The sequence below is a fragment of the Heterocephalus glaber genome, unplaced genomic scaffold (genome assembly GCF_053883595.1).
Source record: "Heterocephalus glaber isolate CG9 unplaced genomic scaffold, H.glaber_assembly_v1.0 deba00000281, whole genome shotgun sequence".
Classification (NCBI taxonomy): Eukaryota; Metazoa; Chordata; class Mammalia; order Rodentia; family Bathyergidae; genus Heterocephalus; species Heterocephalus glaber.
This window is the reverse complement of record NW_028258139.1, coordinates 3,432,641-3,446,894: the sequence shown is the minus strand read 5'-3', so window position 1 is coordinate 3,446,894 and position 14,254 is coordinate 3,432,641. Positions and strand designations below refer to the sequence as shown.

General features: G+C 41.3%; 1 long non-coding RNA gene across 3 annotated transcripts in view; it reads left to right on the top strand.

The window, feature by feature from the left end:
• LOC110346909 (uncharacterized) overlaps positions 1–14,254 on the top strand; it is a 119,062-nt gene that overhangs the window by 62,476 nt on the left and 42,332 nt on the right. The window contains exon 6 of one of the 3 annotated variants that reach the window (XR_015440652.1): positions 5,442–7,376. The exons of the other annotated variants lie outside the window; for them this stretch is intronic. This is a non-coding gene — a long non-coding RNA (uncharacterized LOC110346909). Of the gene's footprint in view, positions 1–5,441; positions 7,377–14,254 lie in introns of those variants that run through there. 3 annotated transcript variants of the gene reach the window in all.

Sequence of the window (14,254 nt, the reverse complement as noted above, 5' to 3'; positions counted from 1 at the left end):
AATTCCAATTGAGATCCCAGCAGCATACTTCATAGACCTTGAGAAAACAATCCAAAAGTTCATTTGGAGCAAGAAGAGATCTAGAATAGCAAAAGCAATTCTAGGTAACAGAGACATGGCAGGGGGTATCACAATCCTCAACCTGTAACTCTACTACAAAGCTACTGTGATTAAAACAGCATGGTACTGGCAAAGAAACAGACTTGAGGACCAGTGGAACACATTAGAAGATGCAGAAACAATGCCAGACACACTCAGCCATCTCATCTTTGATAAAGGAGCCAAACACCCTCACTGGAAGAAAGATAGCCTCTTTAATAAATGGCACTGGAAAAATTGGGCTTCAACTTGCCAAAGATTAAAACTAGACCTATATCTCTCACCATGCACTCAACTAAAATCAAAATGGATTAAAGATCTAAATATTAAAATAGAAACTCTGAACCAGTTGGAACAGAGGTTAGGTAGAACCCTTGAAGACATCAGTGTAGGAAAAGATTTTATGAACAAAACCTCAGTTGCCCATGAACTAGCACAAACAATCAACAAGTGGGATCTCTTCTTATTAAAAGGCTTCTGCACAGCAAGAGAAACCACCAGCAGTGTGAAGAGACAACCCACAATGTGGGAAAAAATCTTCATCTGCTCTGCCTCAGACAAAGGTCTACTATCTCGAATTTATAAAGAACTTAAAAAGATCAGACCTCCCAAAGTTAAACACCCAATCCAAAAATGGGCATCTGAAATGAACAGACATTTCTCACACAAAGAAGTAGAAATAGCAAATAAATACATGAAAAAATGTTCAACATCACTGGTCATTCGAGAGATGCAAATGAAAACAAGGCTGAGATTCCACTTCACTCCAGAAAGAATGGCTGCTATCATGAAATCAACCAATAACAAATGCTGGCAGGGCTGTGGGGAAAGAGGAACCCTGCTCCACTGCTGGTGGGAGTGTAGACTGGTGCAACCACTGTGGAAATCAGTATGGAGATACCTCAAAGAACTAGGACTGGAAGTCCCATTTGACCACACTATTCCACTGCTGGGGATCTTCCCCAAAGAATTAAAAGAATCATACCACAGTGATACATGTGCACCCATGTTCATAGCAGCATAGTTTGTAATAGCTAAAACTTGGAAACAGCCCAAATGCCCATCAACTGGAGACTGGATAAAGAAAATGTGGGGTTTTTTTTTTATAAAATGGAGTACTACTCAGCCATAAAAAATGAGAAATTAGAGACATTTATAGCTAAGTGGATGCACATTGAGGCAATACTCTTAAGTGAAATAAATAGGACACACATGTATAAATACTAAATAGTTTCTCTGGTGTGAGAAACTGAAAGTGTAAATAAGGACTACATGTATAATAGGTCATGTGAAATAGGAAGAAAAAGGACAAAGGGGAAGGAAGTGGGAGGGCTAGGGGAAAGGATAGAAGGGAATGGGATTAATATGAGAAAATGGAAAAATAGGAACAAAATCTTTGAAAATAGGGAGAGATGGAGGGGTTGAAGGGAGGGCTGGGCAAGGGTGAAAAATAAGAACCAAGAGAGACTATGTAAAGGTGCAAATTTCCAATGATGAATGTCCTTATATTGTATACCTAAAATGTACCAATGATTAGAATGAATAATCGGTAATGTAAAATAGGAAGAAAAGGTCCAAAGGGGTTGGGGTACTGGGAGAGCCAGGGGAAAGCAAAGAAGAGAAAGGAAAAATGATGAGAAATGGAAAAAATGGAAATAAAGTCTTTGTAAATAGGGAAGGGTGGAGGGGGTGAAGGGAGAGCTAGGAATGGGGAAAAAATAAGAACTAAGATGCATTATGTAAAGGTACAAGTTCCCAATGAGAAATGTAATTGTGGTGTATACCTAAAATGTACCAATAAAAGAATTTAATTAAAAAATAAATAAATAAAATAAAGAATAAAAATAAAAAAAGAAATCAACTAATAACAAATGCTGGTGGGGAGCTGTTGTTGGGAATGTAGACTTGTGTAACCACTGTGGTAATCAGTGTGGAGACTTCTCAAAACAAGTAGGATTAGAAGTCCCATTTGACCCAGTTATTCCCCTGCTGGGTATCTTCCCAAAAGAATTAAAAGCATCATACACAGTGATACATTTGCACCAATGTTTATAGCAACACAGTTTGTAATAGCTAAATCTTGGAAACAACCCAAATGCTCGTTAACTGGTGACTAGGTAAAGAAGATGTAGTTTTTATAAAATAAAATGGAGTACTACTCAGCCATAAAGGATGATAAACTAGAGACATTTTCAGCTAAATGGATGCATATCGAGGCCATAATCTTAAGTGAAATAAATAGGACACACATGTGTAAATACAAAATTGTCTCTCTGGTGTGAGAAACTGAAAGTGTAGTTGAGGACCAAAATGTACAATAGATAATGTGAAATAGGAAGGCAAGTTTCAAAGGGTAATGGTAAGCTGGCTGGGCTGGGGTATGGGAGAAGGGAAAGAAAAGATTTGAGAAAAGAAGGAAAAAATGGAAACAAAGCTTTTGTAAACAGGGAGGGGTGGAGGGGTGGAAAGGAGGGAAGGAGAATGGGAAGAAACAAGAACTAAGACATATCATTACAGGTACAAATTCCCAATGATGAGTGTGATCATAATGTATACCTAAAATGTACCAATAAAGTTAATTTTTTTAAAAAGCAGTGATAAAGTTTATTTGTAAAAGTAAAAGCAAAGAATGAGGAAGAAACTGGCTCTGCAGAGTGAACTTGGGCCAAGTAACAAAGGATAAAGCAAGATAAAAGAACACCCTGGAGCACATAGGGCAGGCTCTCCTGAGGAGAGCCATAATGGCAAGCTCTTCCTGGCATCCGTGTCCTTTTCTACTGTCCACAACTTGAGGACACCCATGAGAGCTACACATGGGTCCTGAGGCGTGAGGCTGAGGGTGACACCTCAGGCTGACATCGGGCCTAGGCCGTCCCATTGACAACCTGCTCAAGTTCTTGCAAGAAGTCTATGTGAACGGCTTTAGGAACTGTTCTGCACATGTATTTTGGGATCTTGTAATTAATAAGTCACACCTGCTTCTCCAGCCAGCTTTGCCACTCCCAGATCTCCTATATCAGTGCAGTTATAGGGAGTCAGATTGGAGAAGATCCAGGATTGCTGGTGGGCTTGCTGTAGCTTAGCTCCTCTTACGCTCTCCTTTTTCTCTCTCTGGTAGCTCACTCATGCTGAGTTGCCCTCTACTTTCAAATGGGTGGGTGTTAGCTCCTATGCCCCCCCCAAGAACAAACAATATGACGCAGAAGTGGGGGAGTTAGTCCTATGTGGTGTGGTCCTTGAACAATGAGAATTAAGTGGCAGAGGAAGCTAGACAAGTAATCATGCCCCTCCTTTTGCTCTGATGCAGATTGTCTCAACGTTCTGCATGGGACAGGCTGGTGACAGTCTCTCTGTGGTTCGTAGCGGAATGTGAAGTGTTATGCTGTCACAGGAAGGGCTCTAAGAAAGTCTCCCCAAAGAGGAAATAGGGACATGAACTTTTCCTGGCTAGGTTCTTTTTTTTCTTTTTGATACGGGGGATCAACCTCGGGACCTTTCACTTGCGAGGCAGGCGGCAGAACCACTAAGCTAAATCCTTGGCCCCCTGGATAGGTTCTTGACTCTTGTCACAGAAAAACATTTCAAGAGGCATCAGTGAGAAACATAGGCAGATTTATTAGGCAGAATTTTAAAAGTAAGAGAAAATGAGAAGGGACTTTAGCTTGAGGAGCTGAAAGGTCACAGATCTGATTAAAATCAGACTGGCTTGTCAACAAAAGGAAGGGAACAGCTTTTAAAGGTTTGGGTTGGGCTCAGGTTGGGTTGCTCATTATCTCAGTTTTTGTTTTACAACATAGTTGGCCTCTATCATTTAATCTATCTCCATAAGATGATTGTTTCTGCTTGGGGCAGTTGCAATATTACAGAGGCTCCACTGGAATCCATAGTGAATGTAGGTTTGGAGCAATTAGTAGAGACTAATGTGCATGCATTGGGAGTTGAATGTCCCTGTAAATCTCTTATCTTGATGTCCTCAATCTTGAATGTGGACAAGACAGGTTATGTACATTTAGGACTAATCAATTGTGTATTAACAGCTTTTATTTACACAGACACTCTCTAAGTGATTAACATGACTATAGGCAAAGCATACCGAGGAGGATCTGACTAAAAGTTTTATGGCAATGAAGCAGACAGATAAAAAAATCAAGGTCAATATTCATTCTCTTATTAGTTACATACTAAGCATCTGTAGGCCCAGGTGAAGTCATTGATTTTTTAGCAAAAGCAGGTTCTATGTCTTTGACTACCTCAGAAGGGAACCCAGATCGTGCTTTTACTAAGTACCAGGTTAAAGGTTTGGAAGTTTGTTCTCTGCCCCTAACATGGTCTCCGTATCAGTACCACACAGTACATGCTGTCATGTTTCTTTGCATCACTTTGCCTTTTTCCTCACCTCGACTATTGCAGGTTGTTACATATCAAATAAGCATTAGAAACCCAATCCTTGCAACTGGCTCTACTTTCTAGAAGATTTGGGCTAAAACAAATATTTCAGCAAGGTACAGTCACTCCTGTAATCCCAGATACCCAGGAAGCTGAGGCAGAGGGATCATAAATTCAAGCCCAGTGTGAGAAAATTAGCAATACCTTGTCTTAAAATAAAATTAAAAAGAGCTGGAGATGTGGCTCAGCACTTTGTTTCTCTCTTGCTCCCATTTTTGTGCTGTACTAGAGATTGAACTCAGAGACTTCACACCAATCTAGACCCATAACCCTTTTGCCATTTTTTAAATTTTGAGATGAATTCTTGCTAAATTGCACAGTTTGGGTTAGAACTTGTGATCCTTTTACCTGAGCCTTCAAGAGTGCTGGGATTACAAGCACATACCACCATGCCCAACTGCTTCTTGTGCTTAATCGGCAGTATTCCAAAAGAAAAAAAAGAAGGAAAATGAAAAAGAAAGAAAGCTGGGTGTGGTCGTGTTAGCAGGTTCTGGGGATCTGAGGACTCTATCTAGAAATTCTTTCTAGGTTCTCTCTGTTTTGACTAATGAATTGAACAAAACAAGTGCAAAAGATAGCAACATTTTACATTTTTTCTGGGTAGGAAATAATCGTTCTCTGCAGGGCAAGTACAGGCCAACTAAAAGAAGGAAATGAAGACCATTCTGCAAGGCGAGAGCTGAACACTGCGAATGAGAGAGCGCAGTGGCCAAGAGCTCCATGGTGGCCAGTTTATACACCCCCCACTCCTCAGGCCGATGTCAGACCTGGGCCTTCCCATCAAAAACTTGCTGAAATTCTCATGAGACTTGAACACACCAGTCTCTGCCTGGTGCCAGGTGCAGGGCTTTAGGAATTGTTTTTGTAACCACTTCCTGGATCTCTTTTTTTGACAGGTCATGCCCATTTGCCCAGCAGGTTTGCCGCACCAAATCTCTTGCTTCAGTGGCCCGTACCGATAATCCCAGCACTTTAGCAGGCTGAGATAGGAGGATCACAAGTTTGAGTTCATCCTGGGCAAGTCAGTGATTTAATCAGGCTGTTTCAAATGATGATGATGATGATGATGATGATGATGATGATGATGATGATGATGATGATGATAATGAGAGGGCTGGGTGTGTCACTCAGTATGAGAACCCTGGGTTCAATCGCTAGTGCTTGAAAGAAAGAACCCAGGGTTTTTGTTGTGGTTTTTTTGCAGTACGGGGAATTGAACAGTGTGGCTTCTTGGTCTTGGGATATGATTCTCAGGGTGCAAAAGGCCTAGTTCGTGATAGGTAAATGGTTTACCACTGAGCTGCATATCCAGCCCATTTACTTCATTTTATTTTTGAGGAAGGGTCTCAATAAAGTAACCAGTCTGGCCTCAAATTTTTAATCCTTCTGCCTCAGCCTGTAAAGTACCTGGGATTATAAGTGTGTACCATACTGACTAGGCTACATATTTCTCTTAAATCTGAGATTTGAGCTAGATGTGGTGGTTTGAATCTATAATGTCGCCTTATAAGGGAACCTGAGGTGGCCAGACTGGGAGTTCCAGCCAAGCCTGGGGGCAATGTAGTGAGACCCTGCCTAAAAAATAAAGTAAATTCATTTGAGCATTGCTATGAAACTACACTTTGACTTTTTTCTCATTAGACATGATGCTATATTAACAGCGACATCAGCTGATTGTCTAGCTTTTGTCCACTTCTTCATAATAAGTGAATCACATTTTCATGATAACTATCTACACATTTATGTAATCACAGTTTGAACAGCACATTGACATGGGCTCCTCTCTTACACAAATTTTGCTTTGGGGTTACTAATCTCATGCAGTCCAGAGCACTGGTTATACTTGGAAAAATAGTTCCTGGAAGTTTTTTTTTTCTTTCCTCCTTTACTGCTGAAGCAGTTAATTTTGTATATATCTGAGCTCTTTACCATATGAAATTGAAGAATAATTGCTAATAAAAGGAGGAAGTTAAGAGAGTGTTTATTAGAAATAATAACAAGAAAAAAGCTCTTGGTGGATAGTCTTCAAGAGGGGATTTTGAATGGAAATCTGACTTGCTTTCTTTGTTCTGGCTTTATGTAGATAAACAAAGTGGAAGGCTTTGTAAAGTTCTTAAAAAGTCAGTTACTTAGCTGGAAACTGGTTAGGCTGCATTTCTAAGTCTCTCTTTCCCAGAGGTTAAGGAGGAGCTGTGAACTAATTTAGCATACTTCTGCCTAAGGAGCTTCTTCCTGGGAGGAAAAGTCCTTATTGCTCCACTCTTATCCTAATGTTTTATCTTTCTTTCTTGTGTTTTCTTTTACATTTGTAAACATAATTAACTGTTTGAATTAGTTCTTTACTCAGTGCATGCTGTTTTCTTTTATTTTAGGCTGCCTTGACTAACTACTTTTAAGCTAAATAACGATTACACTTTTTTTTATGACCTGTTTCATGACTCCTACCACTGTATCCAGGAAATAGTAAATGATGTGGTGCTTGTATTAAAGGTTTGACCTATATTGATATGGGACGAATGTAACTCCCAACCTGTAGATGTCAAATACACGACATTTGGGTCCCGTGAAATTGAAGAATGAATTCCAAATGACAAAGGAAGTTAAGAGTAGGAAAGGTTTACTGGGGAATGGGAATAGCACCTGAGGGATAGGAGGGGGTCCCAGAAGTGGGTTCCCACTGAGGTCCCTTGTCAGGGTAATTTATACTGCAAAATCACAACATAGGTACGTGTGGGTTAAACTACAATCAACCTATAATGTAATGGCAAACGGGAAATACCAAAAGGCACCCAGGACTTAGAGGCAGAAAACAATGTTGACGGGCCAGGTCAGGATAATTCCTCGAAGAACCAGGTGGCTGTGTTTTGTCTGCCTACAGTTTATATAGGATTTTCAAGCAGGAACTAGTACAGAAGCAGAGCAAGCAGTTGATTGTTTACATATGATATCATTATTACTGATTGGTCTATAATAATCAAACTCAGATTAGAAAACATTAATTTATGGTAAGGTCAGCTAGATAAGGGAGACACTTATTTGGAGTATGCATCAGTTCAGGGTAGGGTCTGCCAAGGAGGAGCAGATAAGGAAGACATGCACTTGGAGGGGGCATCAGTTCAGGGCAGGGTCAGCCAAGGTGGAATTTGCTTGGGCTGAAAAATAAAACTGCTCATGGCCGACATTATCCTAGACTGGTGTCCCACCTGTCTGTTAGCCATATTATCTTTCTGTCCTGGCAGCAGCAGGTCACAGTGGCACTGGCAGACAAAGAGGAAGAGTTAGAGATCTTTGTGCTGGCCCTCATCACCAGCACCAAGCCTCTGTGAGGCACCTGATGGCATGACACTAAGGGTGTATCAGAAATGCATCATATGGAGTACGTTACATTCCAGGTTGGGTTCAAGCCCTGGGCAGATAGGGAGACATGAAGGTGGATATCAAGGTATGTCCTTGGCAGCATTATCAGGTTAGACAGGGAGTTATGTTCTTAGCAGAGCCAGCAAGAAAATATGTGTTTACAATAATCATTCATTACAGACTACAGAACTTTGGATTTATTAATTCCAATTTCAGATTAACCCATGACACACTTTCCTTTTCAATAAAATTATAAGTACAGCTGCTTGGCTAATATTGATCCAATAGAGAAACCAATCGAATAGCAAGGGTACATGGAAAAAACCAAGGCACTTTTGAAAAGGGATGGGTCTAGAGGTTCTGGTCACCCACCTGGGTGACTGATGTCTATCTGGAATTTACTGGACCAGATGATAATCCTATCCCTTAGGGAGGCATGTAGGTCTGCTCATTACATCTTTATCTTGAGGCCTGTCCTTTGACAGATGCACCTCCAGCTGCAATTCTTATGTTTTAATTTTTCTGCTGACTTCTTTGAGCACCCAGTCCCTTTCTGACTGTACATTAATTTCTATCTAACTTAGCTTCCTATAGTAATGTCATTATGTAGATTTGAATTTTCAGGTGTAAGTGGCAAAAATCCTAGTTCTTTTGTACCTAAGGATAACAGAGTCTAGAATATAGTTATTTATGCATTTTCTATAGTATGCATTTGTCTTAGTCTATTCTTGGTGTAACTGAGATTCATAGACTAGGTAATTTACAAAGAATAAAGGTTTAGTGAGCTCATGGTTGCAAAGGAGGAAGGTCTGGGGGCTGCATCTGTTGAGGGCCTTCTTGCTGATGGTGACTCTTGGAAGTATTGAGGAAGATGTTGGGCATCATGTGGTGAGAAGGAAGTTTACAAGAGGCAGAGTAAAACTGGCTTTTAAAAGCCAAGGGAGAGGTGTACATTTATAATTGTAGCTATTTGGGAAGCCTTTTCTATCTTCTGATATGGTAGTGGACCCAGAAGCCACAAGGCTTGCAGTTAGGAGGCTAAAATAGGAAGATTGTGAGTTCAAGGGTAACCTTGTCAATTTAGCAAGGGTAACCTGGGCAATTTAGCAAGACCCTGTCTCAAAATAAAAAATGACTGTGGATGTAGCTCAGTGGTAGAAGGTTTGCCTAGCATACATGAGGCCCCAGGCTCAAACATCAGTATTGGGGGAGACCTATTGACCTGTTAATGGATTAATCCCTCCATAAGAGGGATTTGCCTAATTGCTTTGTAAGGTCTTGCCCAGTCCGGTCACTTAATTCCTTACAATAAGGATTATCTTTCCACATGAATTTGGGTGAGGACATTCAAATCAAAGCATTTTTATTTGTTATTTAATGATTATTGAGCTCCAGCCCTTTAATTTTGTACTGGGGATTGAACCCAATGCCTCATATATGCTAGGCATGCCTCATACATACTAGGCAAATGCTCTTTCACTGAGCTATACTCCAGTTCCTGCTGATACTGGCTTTTGGGTCCTAAAGAGATCTGAGAGGTCTCCCACCACCTCAGCAGCTATTATGTATCATAGCTGCCCTCTTCCTATGGTGCCTTGCCCCCTCCCCTGTGTGACGTCACGCCAAGATGGTTGCTCCCACCGAAGAATAAACCCTTCTTCCCAGCATGCCCCTGGTCCCACCTAGAGAGTAACCTAATACTCGCTCACCTCCTACCATCTAGTGACATCATGGGCTCCTCCATTCCCTAGTCACTACCTCACTCAACCCCACCTCAGCCCCTACAGACCTCACCCCAGTATCTATAAAAGACTCTCCCTGCCCCGGTCATGTTGCTTTTGTCTCTTCTTTGTTCAGAGACAGCCCGGCAGGTCTATTCCCCTAATAAAGGCTTGTTGTGGTCTGGTCTGGTCTTGGTCTTCTGCCCTTTTACCTGACAAGATCCTTTCAGGTTCTTGGTGTCCTGAACAACGAATTGGACAAGACACATGGAAAAGTAAATGAGGATTTACATTTATTGAAGGCAGAAAAGAATATGCTCTGCAGAGTGAGAGAAGATTGGTTAACAGACTCACAGTGGCCATGAGGATAGTGGTAGAGCTCTTTTGTCTCTCCAATTCCTAGATTTCTTCTCCGTCATGTAAGTGAATTGTTTGGGATGGTTGATCTATCAGAAATTCACTTGGCTCTCAGACTTCAGCTGTCCTAGTGGAGGTGCACTTGATTTCATGCCAGATATAAATGTAGAATAGAGAATTGCACTTTTCTGGTTGGTTCCACATACAGTGTTCAGGAACCAGAATTATCTTGGGTCCCCTATTCTGTGGATGTGCCCTGGGTCTCAATGATTGATAGACTTTTCATAGTCATTTAACTGGTTTACTTCACCTCTAATCTCCCACCTCATTTCCCTCTGGGAGACATAATCCTCAAAATTCTTTGTGGGATGTTGAGGGAGTGGAAGTCTCTACCTTCAAATAATTGCTTCTTGCTGAAAGGGACTGTAGGCCCTACCTACGGGGAATTATGTGCTCTGACTATCCTGGGATGTTGGGGCTCTCTGTCTGAGCTGAAAAAAACTTGCAAGAAGAAAATGAGAAAACAGTGACTACATGTCACAAATAGCTGCTTGTCCAAAGGAAAAAAGCTCAGTGAATTTGTCAGGAGAGTCATGGGCTATAGTCTGGATCCTCATCTAAAGCCTTAAATAGATAAACTTTACTATTAGATTGAGGGCTCAGAGTCAAAATCTGAGAAGAAGCAGGTCAGATATCTCCTGATCTGTCTGAAAAGGTGGAGTATGACAGATCCAGCACTTAGAGACATTATTTTTCCATGCTATTATTTGGGAAAAGTTTTCTAAGGAGCTTTATTTTCATGTTTCTTATGGAGAGGAAAGCATGGCAAAGAGGAATATTAGATAAACTATCAAGAACCTGAGAGCCATAGCCCTAGCATGATTATGCATATTATGAATCCAATTAGAAGAAGGAGTCTCTATACAGGTGCCCTTATTAGTGACTCTACTTATCTGTACCTGAAGTAGCTCTGGAGTCTTCCTTTTTGAAGAGGAGCCTCAGATCTTCCAGAGGTTGACAGGGGTAGTTTTCTTCTTTTGGGTAGACTTTTCCTCAAACAATTTAGGTGGGGCTGGCTTTATCCTAGAAGATTGAAGCTATCTATCTGTTCCTGCTACTTTTAGTGCAGTAGGTTTGGCAAGGATCATTGAAAAGGAGCCTTTCTACTCTGGTTTTAATTTTTTCTGCAGGAGTCCCTTTTTCCAAATTTTAATGAGCGCTTCGTCTCCAGTGGGGACACCAGGGCCAGGAGCTGGCACAACTTTGTTTCCATATACTAGCTGGGTAGCTTGTTGTACTTGGCCCAGATTAATAAGATACTGTAAGAGTCTGGTGGCCTCTGGGTCCACTACCATATCAAAAGATAAAAAAGGTCTCATATATCACACCTCAAATAGACTCATATTTAATTTGGTCTTGGGGCATGAAGGCTACTGGCAAAAATTAGAGCCAAGACTCAGAAGTCTCTTGACAAAGTTTTGTCAGAGTTTGCTTTAGGGTCTAGTTGGTTCTCTCAACCTTTTTTTTTTTTTTTTTTTGAGGCACAAGGACTCTATGCAGAATGGAGATGATATTTTATTCCTATGCTAGATTTGGAAATTTGCCCCCAACTTTACTAGAAAATCTCTTCCTAATAAAGTAGGAGGACACCATGGGACTGTTATACCCAGCGAGAGAGAACCAACCAGAGACCGATATTAAATCCACACAGGAGTTTATTACCGCCTGGGACCCGAGCTGAGCATCGAACTGGAGTCCCGACTGGGGGGAGATAAACATGTTTTATACACCTTTGAGGCCAGCAGTTTCTAGGCCCCCCTATGGGATAGAACTAGCAAAGCAAGCAAAAGGTACGGAAGCGGAACGTCCTGCCGTTAGAACATTTGTAAAACAATAGTTGATTAATTGTTATTTCTAAAGAGACTTTCTAAGGGGAGGAGGTTTCTAAGCTTCCTCCTTCTGAGTTCATCTAAAGGGCAGGCAGGTGGGTCAAGCAGCAATATGGAGTCTGTCTCGCTAACTAGGGTCCTTCAGGACAATTAAAAATTCGTGGCTGTGAATGAACATGTGATCTTCAAATTGACTTGTTAGTGTTGGTGTAAAGAAATTCTGACTAGGGTTCCCCTCATCCCCAATTATAGCTATAGATCTAGAGTATGATTTTCCAGAGAAGGAAGTTGAACGAGAGTAAGCTGCCCCTGTATTGAGAAGTTGCATTTGCTTACCCATGATGTCCAGGGTCACCTGGGGTTTCTCACAGGAGTTGGAGATGACTGTGGACAGAAATATTGCAGTTTGCCCCAGGCCCCTTCAGTCCTCTTCATCAGAATGGGAAATGAGAGTTTTGGCTGGCCTAGCCCAGCTGTAGGTGCAGGGACAGTCAATTCTCCAGTGCCATGAGTCAGGCACATCAGCTGACTGATGCACAGAGCCAGGGCAGTGGACTGGTAGTTAGTTGTGTGCCCATTGTCCAGTTTCCCTACATTTAAAGCTGGAACTCTTTCCTCAGTTGGCCCTGGGTTTTCCCTTGGACAACTTGGGTGTGCTTAAGGAGTTCTGGTTATGACAGCCATAATTTTGGCCTGCCTTTTTTCTCAGTTCCTCTCCTTTTTATTCCCCAGATTTTGATTATTGAACACAGAAAAAGCTATGTCCAACAATTGGGCCATAGAAGTCTGAGAGCCCATCTGAAGTTTTTCTAATTTGTGACAAATATCTGGGCCTGATTGACTAATGAAATTCCATCCTATTAGTGGCTTCCCCTCCTTGGAAGATGGATCTATGTTTGTATATTTATGGAAAGCTTCTACTAATTGGCTATAAAAGACAGATGGACTTTACTCTATGCTCCTTGTAACTTATATCAACTTTTCATAATTAACAGGTTTGTTAATGCATCTTTTTATTCTTATAATAAGAGTAGTTGTCATTTTAGACCTTATGTTTAGTCCATCTTTAGTATTATTGTCATAGTTTAGTTCTGCTGTAGGGACAGTAAGTTCTCTAGGATGATTCCCTTCTCTTTCTGTAGCATACTATTCATCTGCATATCTGCTAGCCTCTTCTAAGCTTTTGTGTTTTTCATCTGTGGTATAGCAAGTGGCTAAAACAAATTGGACATCTCACCATGAGGTCAAAAGCAAGGGTCAAAATTTGAAACCCACACAGAAACCTACTAGGATCTTCTGAAAATTGGCCTAAACATTTTTTGCATTATTGGATATCTGCCACTGATAGAGGAACTGGACTTGATTAGTCCACTCTGCTCCTGGGACCTCTCTTAGGGATAGGATGAATTGAGAGTTGGAAGAGTTAGGAAACTCCACACTGAGTATATTCTGTGGGACTTAAAGCTGTCTAAGGAGCACAAGGATTGGGATACTGGATCTCTCTGGGCAGACTGGGCCTCTCTGGGTCTCCTTTGATGAGTCACTGGATGAGGTGGGACTGATTTACTGCCCTGAGGTTTAGAAGGAGGACAGGTTAAGGAGACCTCCCAGTGTGATTGCTTTCCTTAAACAGGCAAGGGAGACCCATATCCTCCTGAGGGACAGGTGGGGATCTGAGGGTATCATCAATGATATCAATCTTCTCAGGGGCTTCTTTAGATATTATGTCTCTTGGGCCTTTGCAGAGGGATGGTTTCTGATTAAAGAACCATAAAAGCCTGACCCGCTTTCCTTGTCTTTTGCAGAAAATATCTAACTGAAAAATAGTATTGCAATGACATTTTGCACCCATTTCTTGAGATTTCCTAGTTCACACTGGGACCTATTGGTAAGATCAGTGGGATGGGCAGGATGTTTCCCTTGGTGCTTTGTGGAGCTATGAGAGAAGACTAGATCTGAGGTTCTTCTGCAGGCACGTCCTATAAAGACAGAGAGCCACCAAACCCTGGACCCTCCCCCATGAAACTCAAATTGCACTTCCAGATGTCTCTGGTGAAGTGTGTACCACCAGTGTCTTTTTCTTGAGACCTCTCCATAGCCTTTGGCCCACTATAACTCCTTAAAGACTAGGGCAGCACCCCTTATTGGGTCCATCTAACTATTTAAGAAACAGGATCGCTTATTTTCATCTCAATAATAAAATCTTCAGTAATTATTTATTAAGGCAGTAGAGATAGACAGCTATTCCTCACCATTAAAAAAAAGCCTTAGAAAGTTCCAAGTACAAAGACAGGATTTGTTAGATGTTGACTAAAATATTCCAGCTCTACTTCTTCATACTCACAACTGGTTAAGTTGATGTCCAGTGTTTGCGCCTTGTGTTCT